This window comes from Seriola aureovittata, chromosome 7, assembly GCF_021018895.1.
Source record: "Seriola aureovittata isolate HTS-2021-v1 ecotype China chromosome 7, ASM2101889v1, whole genome shotgun sequence".
Classification (NCBI taxonomy): Eukaryota; Metazoa; Chordata; class Actinopteri; order Carangiformes; family Carangidae; genus Seriola; species Seriola aureovittata.
In genome coordinates this window covers 18075277-18089283 of record NC_079370.1, presented here as the reverse complement: position 1 = coordinate 18089283, position 14007 = coordinate 18075277, and the positions used below count along the sequence as shown (strand labels likewise).

The 14007-nt window shown below is 40.6% G+C and overlaps 1 long non-coding RNA gene across 2 annotated transcripts in view; it reads right to left on the bottom strand.

The window, feature by feature from the left end:
* Positions 1 to 2586: 2586 nt before the first annotated feature.
* The window catches only part of LOC130172301 (uncharacterized), a 98225-nt gene continuing 86804 nt past the window's right edge, over positions 2587 to 14007 (bottom strand). The window contains exon 5 of one of the 2 annotated variants that reach the window (XR_008828250.1): positions 2587 to 3483. This is a non-coding gene — a long non-coding RNA (uncharacterized LOC130172301). Of the gene's footprint in view, positions 3484 to 10132; positions 10193 to 14007 lie in introns of those variants that run through there. The other variant, XR_008828249.1, reaches the window with a different exon arrangement.

The following is a 14007-nucleotide window of genomic DNA, read 5'->3' as shown; positions in this document are numbered from 1 at the left end:
TCTCACTATCAGGTGCAGTGAGTGACAGTTATTGGTCTGGTGTCAGTGGCTCAGGCTCAGGCGTTACCTCTCTTTAAGGCTGATCTCATTTCCTGCACACTTCCTCTGTGGGGTTAACGGCTGGCAGGCTCATACACATCCTGGCTGAGGTACATAGCAGGGAAAACAAAATAGGAGCCATTGCTGTCATAGGAGTGGAATATAACGCGTGTGCAGTGACATTTCACCGTGTAATTGTTTCAAAAGTCCAATTACTAAACGAGAGGGGTAACGGGTGTCTGTACAGCCATGATGACAATAATTCCTCCTTAATTGTTCCTTAAAATCTGTCTTTGCTCATCACTGCTTCCCACTTCTATGTATGTGTCTGAGCCCTAGCTGAGCAAAAGAAATGAAGGTAAAATGTTTTTTTTTTTTAAAAACAGGTTTTTATTTAACCTCGCAAACAAGCGTTTTACACATCTCATGAAGCTTTCAAATTTGAGGTAAAATACTTGTAGGGCCATGAAACTGGCGTCATTAATCAAACGACCTCCTCCAGAAGGTAGAAAAATAGGAACCAGAAGCCTTGCTTTCTGTCTAATGGCTTGAGAGGCCCCAGGCCACAGCACAGAGCCTGTCGGGGAAAAAGGGAAAAAGCAGCGGGGGGAAATGGAAGGTGAAGAGCAGCAGCATGATGTTCTACCAAAAATGAAAGGTGCGCTCCAGTGGTGATTATGTTTTTCATAACCACTTCAGAAAAAAACACCTATTAGAACTGGGTCTCAGATTTAATATGTCCTTACATAGAAGATAAATAAGAAATGGGGCTTTTACTACAGAATAGAAAGTTATAGGAATATAGGAATATTTCTATAACTTATAGTTTGCCCTACTTAAGGTACTTATTTTACGAAAAGTCATTAATAAGTCAGGAACAGCAGTACAAGTTGACATTCTTTATATCAAAGTCCATGTTCATATTACAGCTGCCATGCTGGCATATCTTGCTCTTTATTCAGTCACAAAAACTGATGGTCCTATTTTTGTCTTAAATATTTCAAACACAATTCATGATTTAGATGGATGAAGGTAGGAGCTTGCAGAAATAAGGCCAGATGTTGGACAGAGCTGAAGGCAGAGGTGGTTGGTGTATTTTTGCTCTGTACCCTGTTTCTCAGTTTCTGATGGAATGACTGTGACGCCGCCAACCATTGACACAAAGTATAACAAACTGGCCAAGAAATGAAATCATCTTACATGGCATTTAGATCCATAGCATACAATGCCAGTGGAATCAACGGAATCACGAAGGATTTATTAAACACTTTATTTGATAAAGTTCAACTCCATTCATTTCCTATGAAATAACATTCACGGACATTCAAGTAAAATCAATTTACCTACCATTCAGTTCCACACCATTCAATATGTATAGGATCATTTTCACTCACTTCAATCAATCCAATGTGTAATGCAAACGTTTATGTTCACTCGTGAGGGTTGTTAGAGGAAGCCTCAGCTCAGACCTCCTTCCTGTTTTGTATTTACTTGTGAGACTTTTAGGTTATATATCATCAGCATGCTCTACAGTGTAATATAGCCTTCCATTTTCGCTATAATGGTATGTCCCGGTGTCTTTGATTTTCCTGTCTGGTAGACTGACTGGGGGCCCAGAGCAGAGGGAAAGGAAGTGTGATAAACTGTCCATGGAAAACATAGGGGGCCCATATCTGGGCACTTTAGCTAGGGTTAGTAACCACAGCCAAAGATGGAAGGAGGCAGATAGAGAGGCCTCTCCCTGCATGGGTGTGATAGGGCTAACCCAGCTCTGGTAATTTAGATGTTCACTGGCTGAAAATGTGTTTTCTTACATAAAAAAAACATTTTTTTTCCGGGTTTTCTTCCATGAGAAATTACACATGACTGGTCCAAACATTTAAAGCTTTTAATTAGCCATGGAAGCAGTGTGGCTCAAGGGATGGCATTGTCAGTGGGTTAATCTACCACATTGCTCCAGACTGAAATATCTCATGGCTCCCTGTTCCCACCTAGTGACTTTGGTGATCCCCTGACTTTTCATCTAATGCCACCATCAGGTCAGAGGTTTGATTTGTCCGGTACTTTGGTTTAAGACCAAACTAATGGCATTCCGATCAGCCTGAGCTGTAATTTGCGTTCAGTGCTAATTAGCTACTGTAGGCATGCTAACACGCTAAACGAAGATGGTGAACATTGTTAACATGTCATTATGAGTAGGTAAGCATGCTGATGTTAGCATTACATGTAGTTCAAAAGCTGTATGAGTTTTAGTCTTGTTCTTTCTTACTTGTTTGGCCTTTGGGTGCTATATAACTGGTGTAAGAACTAATATGGCCAGTAAGATGTTGCAAATTGTGACTTTTGACATGAAAATTTGTAATTTTTTAATAGGAATAAATAAGGAAAAGATAATTGTGGATGATTAACAAGATGATAAGAAAACTTCACCTATTATTACTGCTGAAAGGTGGTTTCCACCATTCAAGGTAAAAAACCATAAACGTATTGTAAAACGAGGCTTAAGAAGTCATTATTTTATCATTTAAAACACCATTGAATCTATGATAAGATGCTTTGAATAAAATTCTTTATTCAACATTACATTACCACGATTCTTTACAATAGTCATTAATAATCTATGTTACTGTGATGAAAGTGAAACGCTGTACATATATTTTTACATGAGGGCACTACAGTCTGGGCATATTTTCCACAGAGCTTTACATATTGTATGAGGACATGTCCTTAATGTTGTCTTTGTTCCCCTGTGACCAAATTGTGATCATTATTTCTTAACAGATACTGTGCACATACATGAATATGTTATTGTACTCGGGTTGTCAAAGCTTTGTAACAGTACGATTCCTCAGATGCATGCATTGTTCTCAGCGCGTGCTTTCTCAAGTGTACATACAGGAAAACCATTAGGAAAACACCTGTAAAGAGGAGCACTGTACATCATCGTGGATTAAAAGTAAATAAACAGAAAAATGATTGTGATCCTGAATATACAATTAATGTAGATTTCATTAATACAGAGCTTCATACAAACTCACATCATTCCTTTGGAAAAACATAAACAAAACTTTCAACGACAGTTGTCATGATTTTCACCATATAACACATACAAAATAACATCTGTGCATGATGATTTTCTTTAACTTCTTTACAGTCAGTGATATCCTGTGAAAAGTCACACCTGAGAACCCTTGGTGACTGCACAATCTAAACTCATCAATTAGACTCCAAAGCCAGCAGATGTTTCCACAGACAGAAAGTTAAATACTTGAGTTGCAGTTGAAGGAGTTGAGAGTGGAGATGACAGTCATTAAATGTTCCAGTATATGTGACAAAAAGACATAATTTAACAGTTAAACATAAATGTTCTCCCTTCCCTTTTGTCATTTTTCCACCGAGCTCTTCATTTTCCTTCTCCATTTTCATGCAGGTTACCTCCCAGACCTGCGTCATACACACACACACACACACACACACACACACACACACACAAACACAAATACACACAGAAAGAGAGCACACATGTACAAATGTGAATACATAAACACATTCAGGTTTTTTGAAAAAACCCCAAAGAATAAAAGTTGTACAAACTTCACAAGGAAAAACAAAATCAACTGTAATCTTTCACTGAAATATGTTGAGCATGTCACTGCTGATGGAGTGTGTGGGTGCACCTGTGATAATATACTGTATGCGTCATAGGAACACGATCAGCTCCTGTGTGACCGTCACATGCTCACCAAGCAGACAGCTGAAGTGCAGTCAGGGTTGTTTTCATAACAGGAAGCCCAAATGCGAGCCAGATATGGCCCACATGTTCCCATATACAACTGCCTCTACTTTTTTGGGTTTTGCTCGGTTTGAGTTAGAAGGAAGGGAGCTAGCTTTGGCCCGGTGTTGGGCATGGGTCACATTTGCCTATTTCACTGTACACAGTGAGTGATAGAAGTTAGTAACTGCATAACACACATTGCTAAATTTCATTGCCTAGTGTTTCACTTTCAGTCAGCATTAGAAAATGGGAAACTGAAGAAGTCTTGTCAGCATATCTTTGATATATTGCACTACAAAACAATGATGGTTTCATTAGACCTAAAAACTTTCAGCAGGGGGCAACTTGTCCTGTAACGGATCTGCAGTTTAGGGTCCCACATGTTGCCTTCACTGTACAAATAACAATTAGTGCACATTCCCTTGCATTGCGCTGAACAAAAGTGTCTGACCATTATCTATAGACAGGAATCCTGCATGACATAATGACATCACTATTCTGGGAAACCCAACATGGGATTGTTACTCAGCGTTTTGGAGAGTGTAAACTAAAGCCTGCGTCTGAATCTGACTGCTTATGCGAAATGAAAAAAAGAGCCTCATAAATCATCACTCTTTAACACTAGGGAACTGACATATAAATCACTCGCAGTCTATATTATCCCCGGGGGTATCTGTGCTTTGCACTGTCAGGCTGTCTGTCTCCCAACATGTCAGTCTGGCAGACTGTACATCATGATCACTATTATTATTGCAATTGTAACATTAAACAGGGTATGTTATTTTAGGCACCAAAATCCAAACATGAAAGTCATTGTCTCTTCACAGAGGCTATAAGTACATTTTTGAATCTGAGAACAGTGGCCAAGTAAATTGTAAGTGAACCTAAATACAAATAATTATATATACAGTGTATATATATATATATAGTTACAAAAATACTTAATGCCAGGGAAGAAAAGTGGTTCTATTCGCAAGAACTGAACTTATAATGGCAAAATTAACTTGTATCTGAAAACTCTTAGTCAATTGAGGAAACAGTTCAATTATATATAAAAATAAAACAAGCTTATAAAAACTATATAGCTACAACTACAACATAACAAACGTGTGACTAAGTGGGCTCGTAAAAGAGGATGTAATGTAGAAGTCATCGAAGTTAAATGGAGACGGATATTATGGATTGTGCTTAGAACAGCAGTTAGACAAAATTACCCACCAGACTGCATCTCTCATACGTCAGAACGTCTAACTATATCTGTGTGTGTCATCTAACAGTGAACACTACAGTTGTGACTCACCATGACAAATCTGAACACACACACACACACACACACACACACACACACACACACACAAAGAACAATTGTCCAATGTGCTAAAATTTTTATCAGTAGTCTGTTTATTCTTATAGAGTGGTTCAAATGAACAACTCTCCTCAGTTCATTGTCAGTTCATTGTCTTATCATGTATAATCCTCAGCCTTCTCAGCCTTGTTAATCCGACACAACAACACGGTGGAGGAAATTTTAGTGTCCAGAATATGTGTGTGAATGGTCACCTCTGTACAAAACCCTGTCATCGTGTCTATGGTCACGCAAGACCAACAAAAGCCTTTGATTTATACCGACAACACGAACACATGGTTTCTTACTCACATGAGTCCAAACAAGCAAAAACAAAAGCAGCCACCAATCAACACAACAACCAAGTCAACTCATACAAAGATGATGTCGAGGGAGAGAAGAGAAGAAGAAGGGGGTGTGAAGGGAAAAAAAAGAGGCATTGTAACAGGAGAAAGGAGAGAGAGAAAAAAAAACCTAAACAAATTAAATTACATCCCTTTCCTGCCTCTTCCCCTCAGTCACTGTCTTCCTCTACCTTCCATTTTCCACTCCCTTGTTGTGCTATTTCTTTTTCAACTCATTTTGCTGCCTCACTCCCCCCCCCCCCTCCCCCCTCCATTCTTTCTGTCAGTCTCTGTCTCTCTCTCTCTCCCTATGAGCAGACAGGCAGAGACAGGGAGGCTGTTGTTGTGCTTGCAGTCTGACACTATCAGCTCATAAATCCCTGTCAACAGCTTGTATGTCTCCTCTCCTCTCGTCTCCTCTCCCCTCCTCTGCTCCCTCCCTCCACTGGTGAAGGAGTGGAGGAACCCAGTGACCTGCCAATGAGGGTTTGACTGGCACAGCCACACAGACACACACACACACACACACACACACACAACACACACACACACACACACAAAGAACAATTGTCCAATGTGCTAAAATTTTTATCAGTAGTCTGTTTATTCTTATAGAGTGGTTCAAATGAACAACTCTCCTCAGTTCATTGTCAGTTCATTGTCTTATCATGTATAATCCTCAGCCTTCTCAGCCTTGTTAATCCGACACAACAACACGGTGGAGGAAATTTTAGTGTCCAGAATATGTGTGTGAATGGTCACCTCTGTACAAAACCCTGTCATCGTGTCTATGGTCACGCAAGACCAACAAAAGCCTTTGATTTATACCGACAACACGAACACATGGTTTCTTACTCACATGAGTCCAAACAAGCAAAAACAAAAGCAGCCACCAATCAACACAACAACCAAGTCAACTCATACAAAGATGATGTCGAGGGAGAGAAGAGAAGAAGAAGGGGGTGTGAAGGGAAAAAAAAGAGGCATTGTAACAGGAGAAAGGAGAGAGAGAAAAAAAAACCTAAACAAATTAAATTACATCCCTTTCCTGCCTCTTCCCCTCAGTCACTGTCTTCCTCTACCTTCCATTTTCCACTCCCTTGTTGTGCTATTTCTTTTTCAACTCATTTTGCTGCCTCACTCCCCCCCCCCCCTCCCCCCTCCATTCTTTCTGTCAGTCTCTGTCTCTCTCTCTCTCCCTATGAGCAGACAGGCAGAGACAGGGAGGCTGTTGTTGTGCTTGCAGTCTGACACTATCAGCTCATAAATCCCTGTCAACAGCTTGTATGTCTCCTCTCCTCTCGTCTCCTCTCCCCTCCTCTGCTCCCTCCCTCCACTGGTGAAGGAGTGGAGGAACCCAGTGACCTGCCAATGAGGGTTTGACTGGCACAGCCACACAGACACACACACACACACACACACACACACACACACACACACAGAGTTTGGAAAAAGAAGCACACACAGAGACACATGGATGTGCCGATAAATAGATAGATAGATAGATAGATAGATAGATGTGTTTCTATGATTCCCCCTTCCTCTGTCTCCCTCCCTCCCTCTCTCTCTCTCTCTCTCTTCCTCCATCCCTGTCTTTCTTTCCCTCGGGCGATGTTTGCCGGCAGACAGTCGTCACTGACAAGCGCTTCCTGTGGTTGGGGTAAACACCTGGGTAATGAGGCCACAGTGCACAACAACCACACACACAAAAAAAAAAAAAACACCCCACCAAGGTTCACAGCCATCGTGTACTGCGCGTGAGGATATATACTGTCGGCACACAATCAGGTCATGCCAACACATAGGGGCACATACAGTCATGCGTTCACCCACATGCGCACAAATCCTGGAGATAGACAAGCACAGGCAAGCATGCACATAAACACACGCACACGCACGCACACACACACACACACACACACACACACGCGCGCAACCACACATGCATACTGTATGCTTGGCTCAGACTGCTAAACAAGCAGTGAGCCAACCCAGCCATGTCAGCCAAAACTCAATACCCAGACTGGCCACAGCGCTAAAAGGCACGCTGTAGTGAGTCGAGGTGAGGGGGAACGAACCGAAGTCGAGCTTCTTCTATTCCTTCACTCGTCGCTAATAGTGTGTTCTCCAAACTTAGAATCAAATCCCATCCCCAAGTGTTGTCAGTGAGAAATTCAGTTTGAACAATTTGCAGTCTTTCCCTAAAGTCCTGACTGACTGCAGTGCAAAGTGTGAGAGCTACTGCAATGAAGTGTAGCGCTGTCAGTCTGAGTGCAGTGTCACTATCACTGTATGTCACTGGAAGAGTTTTTTTTTTTTTTTTGCTGTTGAATTGATGAGCCATTAAAAGGGGGAATCCACTGACCAATCGCTTAGCCTTATGCACATGTCACTCATGACAGGATAATTAACGTATGAGTGACAACACAGGAGACTTAATTTGCAGTTAAATGATGGTCCTAATAGTCTTGTCAAACATGGCTGTCACATCATAACTGACTGTTAGTCTGAAGATGAGTTGATGAGCGAAGTTGCACACATTTTGCTCAGAGCTGCATTGGTGATATCGGTTCATTCTCCAGACTCAGGAACTAATCACACTCAACTCAATGTCGCCTGGACACATTTTGTGAAGTGAAAATGAATCAGCTTTGGAATTGCTGGAAAGTGTATTTTATCACTTTTGAAAGAGCTAGGCCAACACTTTGTTCTTGCTTGTCTTTGAGATATAGAAGACTAAATACATGCTGGATCTATCTGGACTCGCAGAGATGAAACTGATATCAATCTTCTCATGTGACTGTAGATTTGGCAGTGTACGCAAATGCTTCTTTTTATCAGTCTTCTTTTCTTCTTTTTCCCTGTTTCTTTCATTTATGGAGAAAACGTTGCACTGATTCTCAAAGCTTAGAGTCTAGGACAACATAAGAGGATCATTTTGAGGCAAAAGAGATGGGCAATTTACCCAGCAACTGCAACCAATAGTACATTTTCATGCCACTCTTGTTCCGTACGATGTTCTGTCATCCAGATTGATTTAGTCACAACAGAATCACACGTTTCTGCTTCACTGCCTCAAAATATTGTGCGCATATCAAAGTCTCAAGAATGTTCGGTGTCAAAAGCACTGGAGTACAAGTGATTCACTCAAGAATCATCTTATTGTGTTATCTCTGGACAATACGGCGCTGCCTGCATCTCATGTGTCATAGGAACAACAGGGAAGCCCGTGGTGAATCATCAGCCCTGCCAGACTAACAAAGCTGGAAAAGCCTTTGAGCGCTTTTAGTTTTGCAGAGGTTTTAATGTCCAAAGGACGTCACACAAAGCTGTTGTGTTACTAACTTTGGCAAAAACATGGGTGTATGTGTGTCTGCATGTGTGTGTGTGTGTGTGTGTGTATATGTATGTATGTGTGTGTGTGTGTGTGTGTGTATGTGGCCCACACATGTCTTTGTGTGCAAAGGAAATGGCTGACAGTGAAAAATGTGACCAATTCTAATTTTAATTGCCAATGAAAAAAAGGCCTCAATATTTATGGGTTCTGTCCAGATGAACAGAGGAGAAAGGTTTAAGCATGAAAGCATATTCCTTATCACAATTAAAAAGTGCTTTAACATGACTGCAATCCCTTGACGTTAGATTAGCAGTAATATTGGAGAGATCGGCCCTGGCTTTGAACAATGAAAACTGAATGGGGGAAAAAGAAATTATTTAACAGAGCCAAAGGTAATGCTTTCTTTTCGTTGTCTCCCTTTTTTTTTCTCTTGAATTAGCCTCATGCTATTTTGTGTGAAACCACAATTTTTTTTTTCTTTCTTTTGAACATGGAATTACTTCACGTGTACATGAAAAAATATAGTCCAACCTCGGGACTTGATTGAAGGGAGAGAGAAAAAAAAACTAATTTGACAGCACAGTTTGAGATCCTTTTAAAATCATTTGAAGCTTGGAGTGACAGTAAAATCATCATCCCAGTTGTACATATAAGGCACAGCTGCTACATAAGTGACTTCACTGTAAAGGTCTGAAAGTGTGCATAGCAGCCTTCTACACATACACAGAGAAAGAGATACATCCCCACACAAATACACACAAACAAACAACTTTGGACTTCTGAGTTCAAATTCCCACATTACAGAAAAAAAAAAAAATGTAATTCAGCCAGTCCTTACATAAAGAAAGACAAATCCATGGGAAGACACGGGGCTGCAACTGAGAGCTGTGTAATTAGAGAGAAAGAGTAGAGACAAAAAAGAGAGAGAGCAAGCTTAACCCCAGGCACAGAAACAGGAAGAGAGAGAGAGAGGAGGGTGGAGGGGGTGCGTGGGGGGGTGGGTGGGTGACAAGGTTGAGAAAAATCATCCCATGTTAACCTGAAAGAGAAAAGAGAGAGGAACAAGGAGGGCAAAACAGCAAACAGCGAGCAGCTGCTGAGGATTTACATGCAGTAAATTATTCATGTAATCAGCTGTAGGAGCACAGACACAGAGAGAGATGGAGACACAGACAACAAGAGAGAGAGAGAGAAAAAAATCTGGCCTGCAGAGACGTAGAGAGAGATGGAAACAGAAAGACAGACAGGTATTGTATACTGTAATAGACAACAAAGAGAGAATGTAACACTTGCCCCGACAGTCCTGTCTAGACCAGGTGATTTCCCCCTTCTGACTCTCGTTCGGGCCACACCTGGAAGAGAGATCAACCGTGTTTACATACGCGTTGTTACTCTCCAGCTACATATGTGCAGCTTCAGATTTCTGCTCTCAGGTTTTGAATGACAACTAAACCTTTGCCACAGGCGTGATTTTACATCCTCTTTGAACAGGTTGTCGATGAGCTTTAAACACAATGAAAGGACTTTATAGGTCTCCTTAAAGGTTCCTCTCACTTTACCTTTACAGCCTTTTATATGTTTGTTAATTTATTTCTTTAAAATCCCCAAGCACCCGTAATTTTCCGTTTTAGGCCAAGGACATATATCATATAGCGTTTTCTACTGTAGGTGCTTGTGCAGTGCGGTGGGCAGGAGGTGCATGAGACACTGACCTTAAAAACTCCACCTGTTATCACTTTTTTTTTTTTTTTTTTTTTTTTTTTTTAAATGCTGTGGTGTCACCATATTGCTGTTTCTTCACCAAAATGTTTCACACTCTGCCCACACCACAGTGAGAGCAAAAGTGAGCTGCTCTCTGCTGTGTAAATAAGTGGTGATGTCTACTATAAACCCTTGTACATCGCACTTTTTTAAAAAACTAAAGGGGGTCAAAAAAAGATAACATTAATAAGGTATTCAGTGTATGCTGTAGCTTCATATGCTGATTACAAATATCCCCGCAGGCAGGATTCGGAATATTAACACCAGAGCTGAACTCATACAGAGAGTAAAACCAATATGAGCATGTTTGCTCATATGTAACAACAATTACATATGAGTGCAGCTCACTATGTTTGAGTGTTTGGGTTTATATATATTTTTTGTGTGTGTTTAGGTTGATTAAATGCATGGCAATAAAATGAAGAGCCCCACTTCATGTGAAGTGTCAAACTTTCTGCAGGATTAATCTCACTGTACTGATGTAATATATTATTTACTTCTGCTCAAGTTGGTATAAAAAAAAAGATTGCAAACAGAAAAATAAATATGCATAAATGTATAATAAGAAAGACGATACATAAAGATTCACAAAACACCATCCCATAGAACAGAATTTAATACATTCTGAAAAGATTTTTCAGACTGCCTCGTAAATTATGTCACCACTTGTCCTGCTCTCCTATTTTCCCCCCGTCACCCTCCACTATAAACTATGGCATACAGAATACATAAGAAATACCACATAAAAATAACGACCCCGCTGCACTCATTGCACTCACTCTCTCTCTGTGTTCAGTTATACACTCTGACGCCCAGGAGCTTTTTGAGAAGATGCTGATCCACAAATTCCCATGGGTTTGGTGGAGTGGACCGGAGCCAGTGGAAATTGCAAACAAACACTGGAGCTGCTGTGTCTGATGCGAGGGCAAACAACCTCAAAGCCCTCATTCTCACACATCACATCTGTATGTGCGATTGTGCATGTGTTCGGGTGTACGTGAAGGATAGTGAGACAAAGTGAGAAAGAAATTGCTTGTGTGTGTGTGTGTGTGTGTGTGTGTGTGTGTGTGTTTGATTGCAAGACCTAGAAGACGTTTCAAAGGCATTACAGCATTAGATTTATGAGGGCATTCTCAGTAACACTGGCAATAAAACAAAGATCCCAGCTCCTGTCAAAAGTTCATATTAGGTCTTACTGTGGCGAGAGAGTGTGGGAGGGAGAGAGAGAGAGAAAGAGTGTGAGAGAGCATGGAAGGTAAAGAAAGAGGTAAGACTAGGGGACAAGAGAGCAACACAGAGCTGGGGAGCTGGAGAGCAGAGAAAACAAACAGCAAACAATTTCAAAACGGGGAGAGAGAAACCTCTCATGACAGGCCAAAGGCGAGAAAAGGCCACAACCAACAATTCAAAGAGCAACCGAGAGAAACAGTCACCAGCTCCCCCCTCCCCTCCCGTCTCTCCACCCCATGGGTTTTAGTGGCCAAGCCCACACCACATTATGGGTCCCTGGGTTTTTTATAATGGCTGGGTGTGTTCTGATCCCGCACTAAAGTCATCTGCAGTTAAATCCCATTCCTAATTAGTGGTGGGAACCAGAATGAAAAAGGGGAATGAGCAGATCGGGTGAGGAACAATTAAACAGCAACTGAAGGAAAACAATATTTTCAAACAATATTTCACATCGTGTGTTGTGTTATGCTGCCACATAAGGCACATAGTGAAATCATGAAGCTGTGGATTTCAACTCATGACTGAGAATATGTGTCACATTGCATCTTTCTTTTCTCCCTCTCATGTTTTGTACCATTCTCTACTTGATGTAGCATAATCCTACCTAAAACTTCTATCAAGGTAAATTTTGCTATCTAAAGAAAATTAAATCGTTTGTTTGTTTTTTTTCATTGTTGATATGTTGGATTTTGTGAGGATATGAATGAATGCCAGTGTCTTGAGAAAATTTAAAGGATACAACTGTTTACAATTAAATGTAGGGATGTGTGAGTCCCATTAAAAACCCATTGTTTTACAAGTAAAGTTATTTATCTGAATTAGTGGAACAACTGTAAATAGAAAGCTAACAGATGTATGTGATGAGCAATGCTTGGGGGGTTCCCAGTCTAAGCTGTAGAAGACATAACGTAGAATAAAACAATGACTGTATATGGTAACATTCAGTACACTGTGAGTCCTCTCCATATTCTTACAGGAAATGACACACACAGACAACAGACTTGTCCCACTGGCTGATTTCAAGAAGGGTAGGAATGATTAATGTAAAGTTTTCAGTGTTGATACATATAGTTTTGATGGTGTGGCAGTTGGCATGCTTGTGTCTGAGACATCATTCAGCGATGGAGTTATGGCAGGTTGGGAAATTCAGGAAGTGAGAATTTAAGGTGCAGCTGCACAAGTTTACATATGTTATCTCTGGTGGTACTATTAAAGAAAACAAGACTTCCAGTGAGTAATTCTTGCCAATAAGAAGCACTAGTATTAATAACACTGAAACAGGAACCAATACACAATCACACTCAGACACAATTTTAAATGTGTCCAGTGACAAATTTGGCTCTTGTAAGAATCAAAGACAAAATTTAGACTTAAACAACACATTCTGCTGGTTGCACTTTAAGTTTGGATGTCTACTGTAAGCCTCATTGAGAACGACAGTCTATTGACTACATGCAGGGAAAGCCTTTTGACAGTGCGTCTGCATTCTATCTATAATACCCCACTTTCTCTGAGTGCTGAGCAGCTTCTCCTACTTTATGATACAACCCAGACTCGCATATTTCTTTGCCAGTTATTTCTTCATAAGCTTCTCTCTATCCCTGAAAACTGTCTCCATACTGTAAATTGGATTTTTAACTATTGTGGGCTACATCAGCTACAACAAAAGAGACTTTAAAGCTCATGAAACGCATAGTTTAAAAAAAGGCTGCATATGTCAACTATGGAGAATGCTGGACTTTAAAGTAAGGGAATGAATTATAGACCTCATCACTGCTGTTGCAGGTCACAAATGTAATGGTTTTTGGATTAGCACTGGATTGATTTTTTTTTTTTTTTTTTTTTCCTTTTTTTTGTAGCAAAATGCTACATAATGCTGACTGTTCAGCTTCACTCTACGGCATTTGTTGCAAGGAGCACATTGTAAATCTCACATGACACGTATCATAACATTTGATCTTGTGAAACTTGTTAGTTCACAGACAGGCTCTTGGCTGCATCGCACAGTGATCCAGCAATCTATTATCACTCTACAGCATACAGACTGCAACAGTGAGCTAATGTTTGTCTCTGTGTTAATTGATCTAAGCTGCAAGCATGCATTCAGCTTTTAAACGAAAAGGCAATGAGTGTCAGTTTTTAATTATGGATCACTGTTGTTGGCACTTGGTGTAAA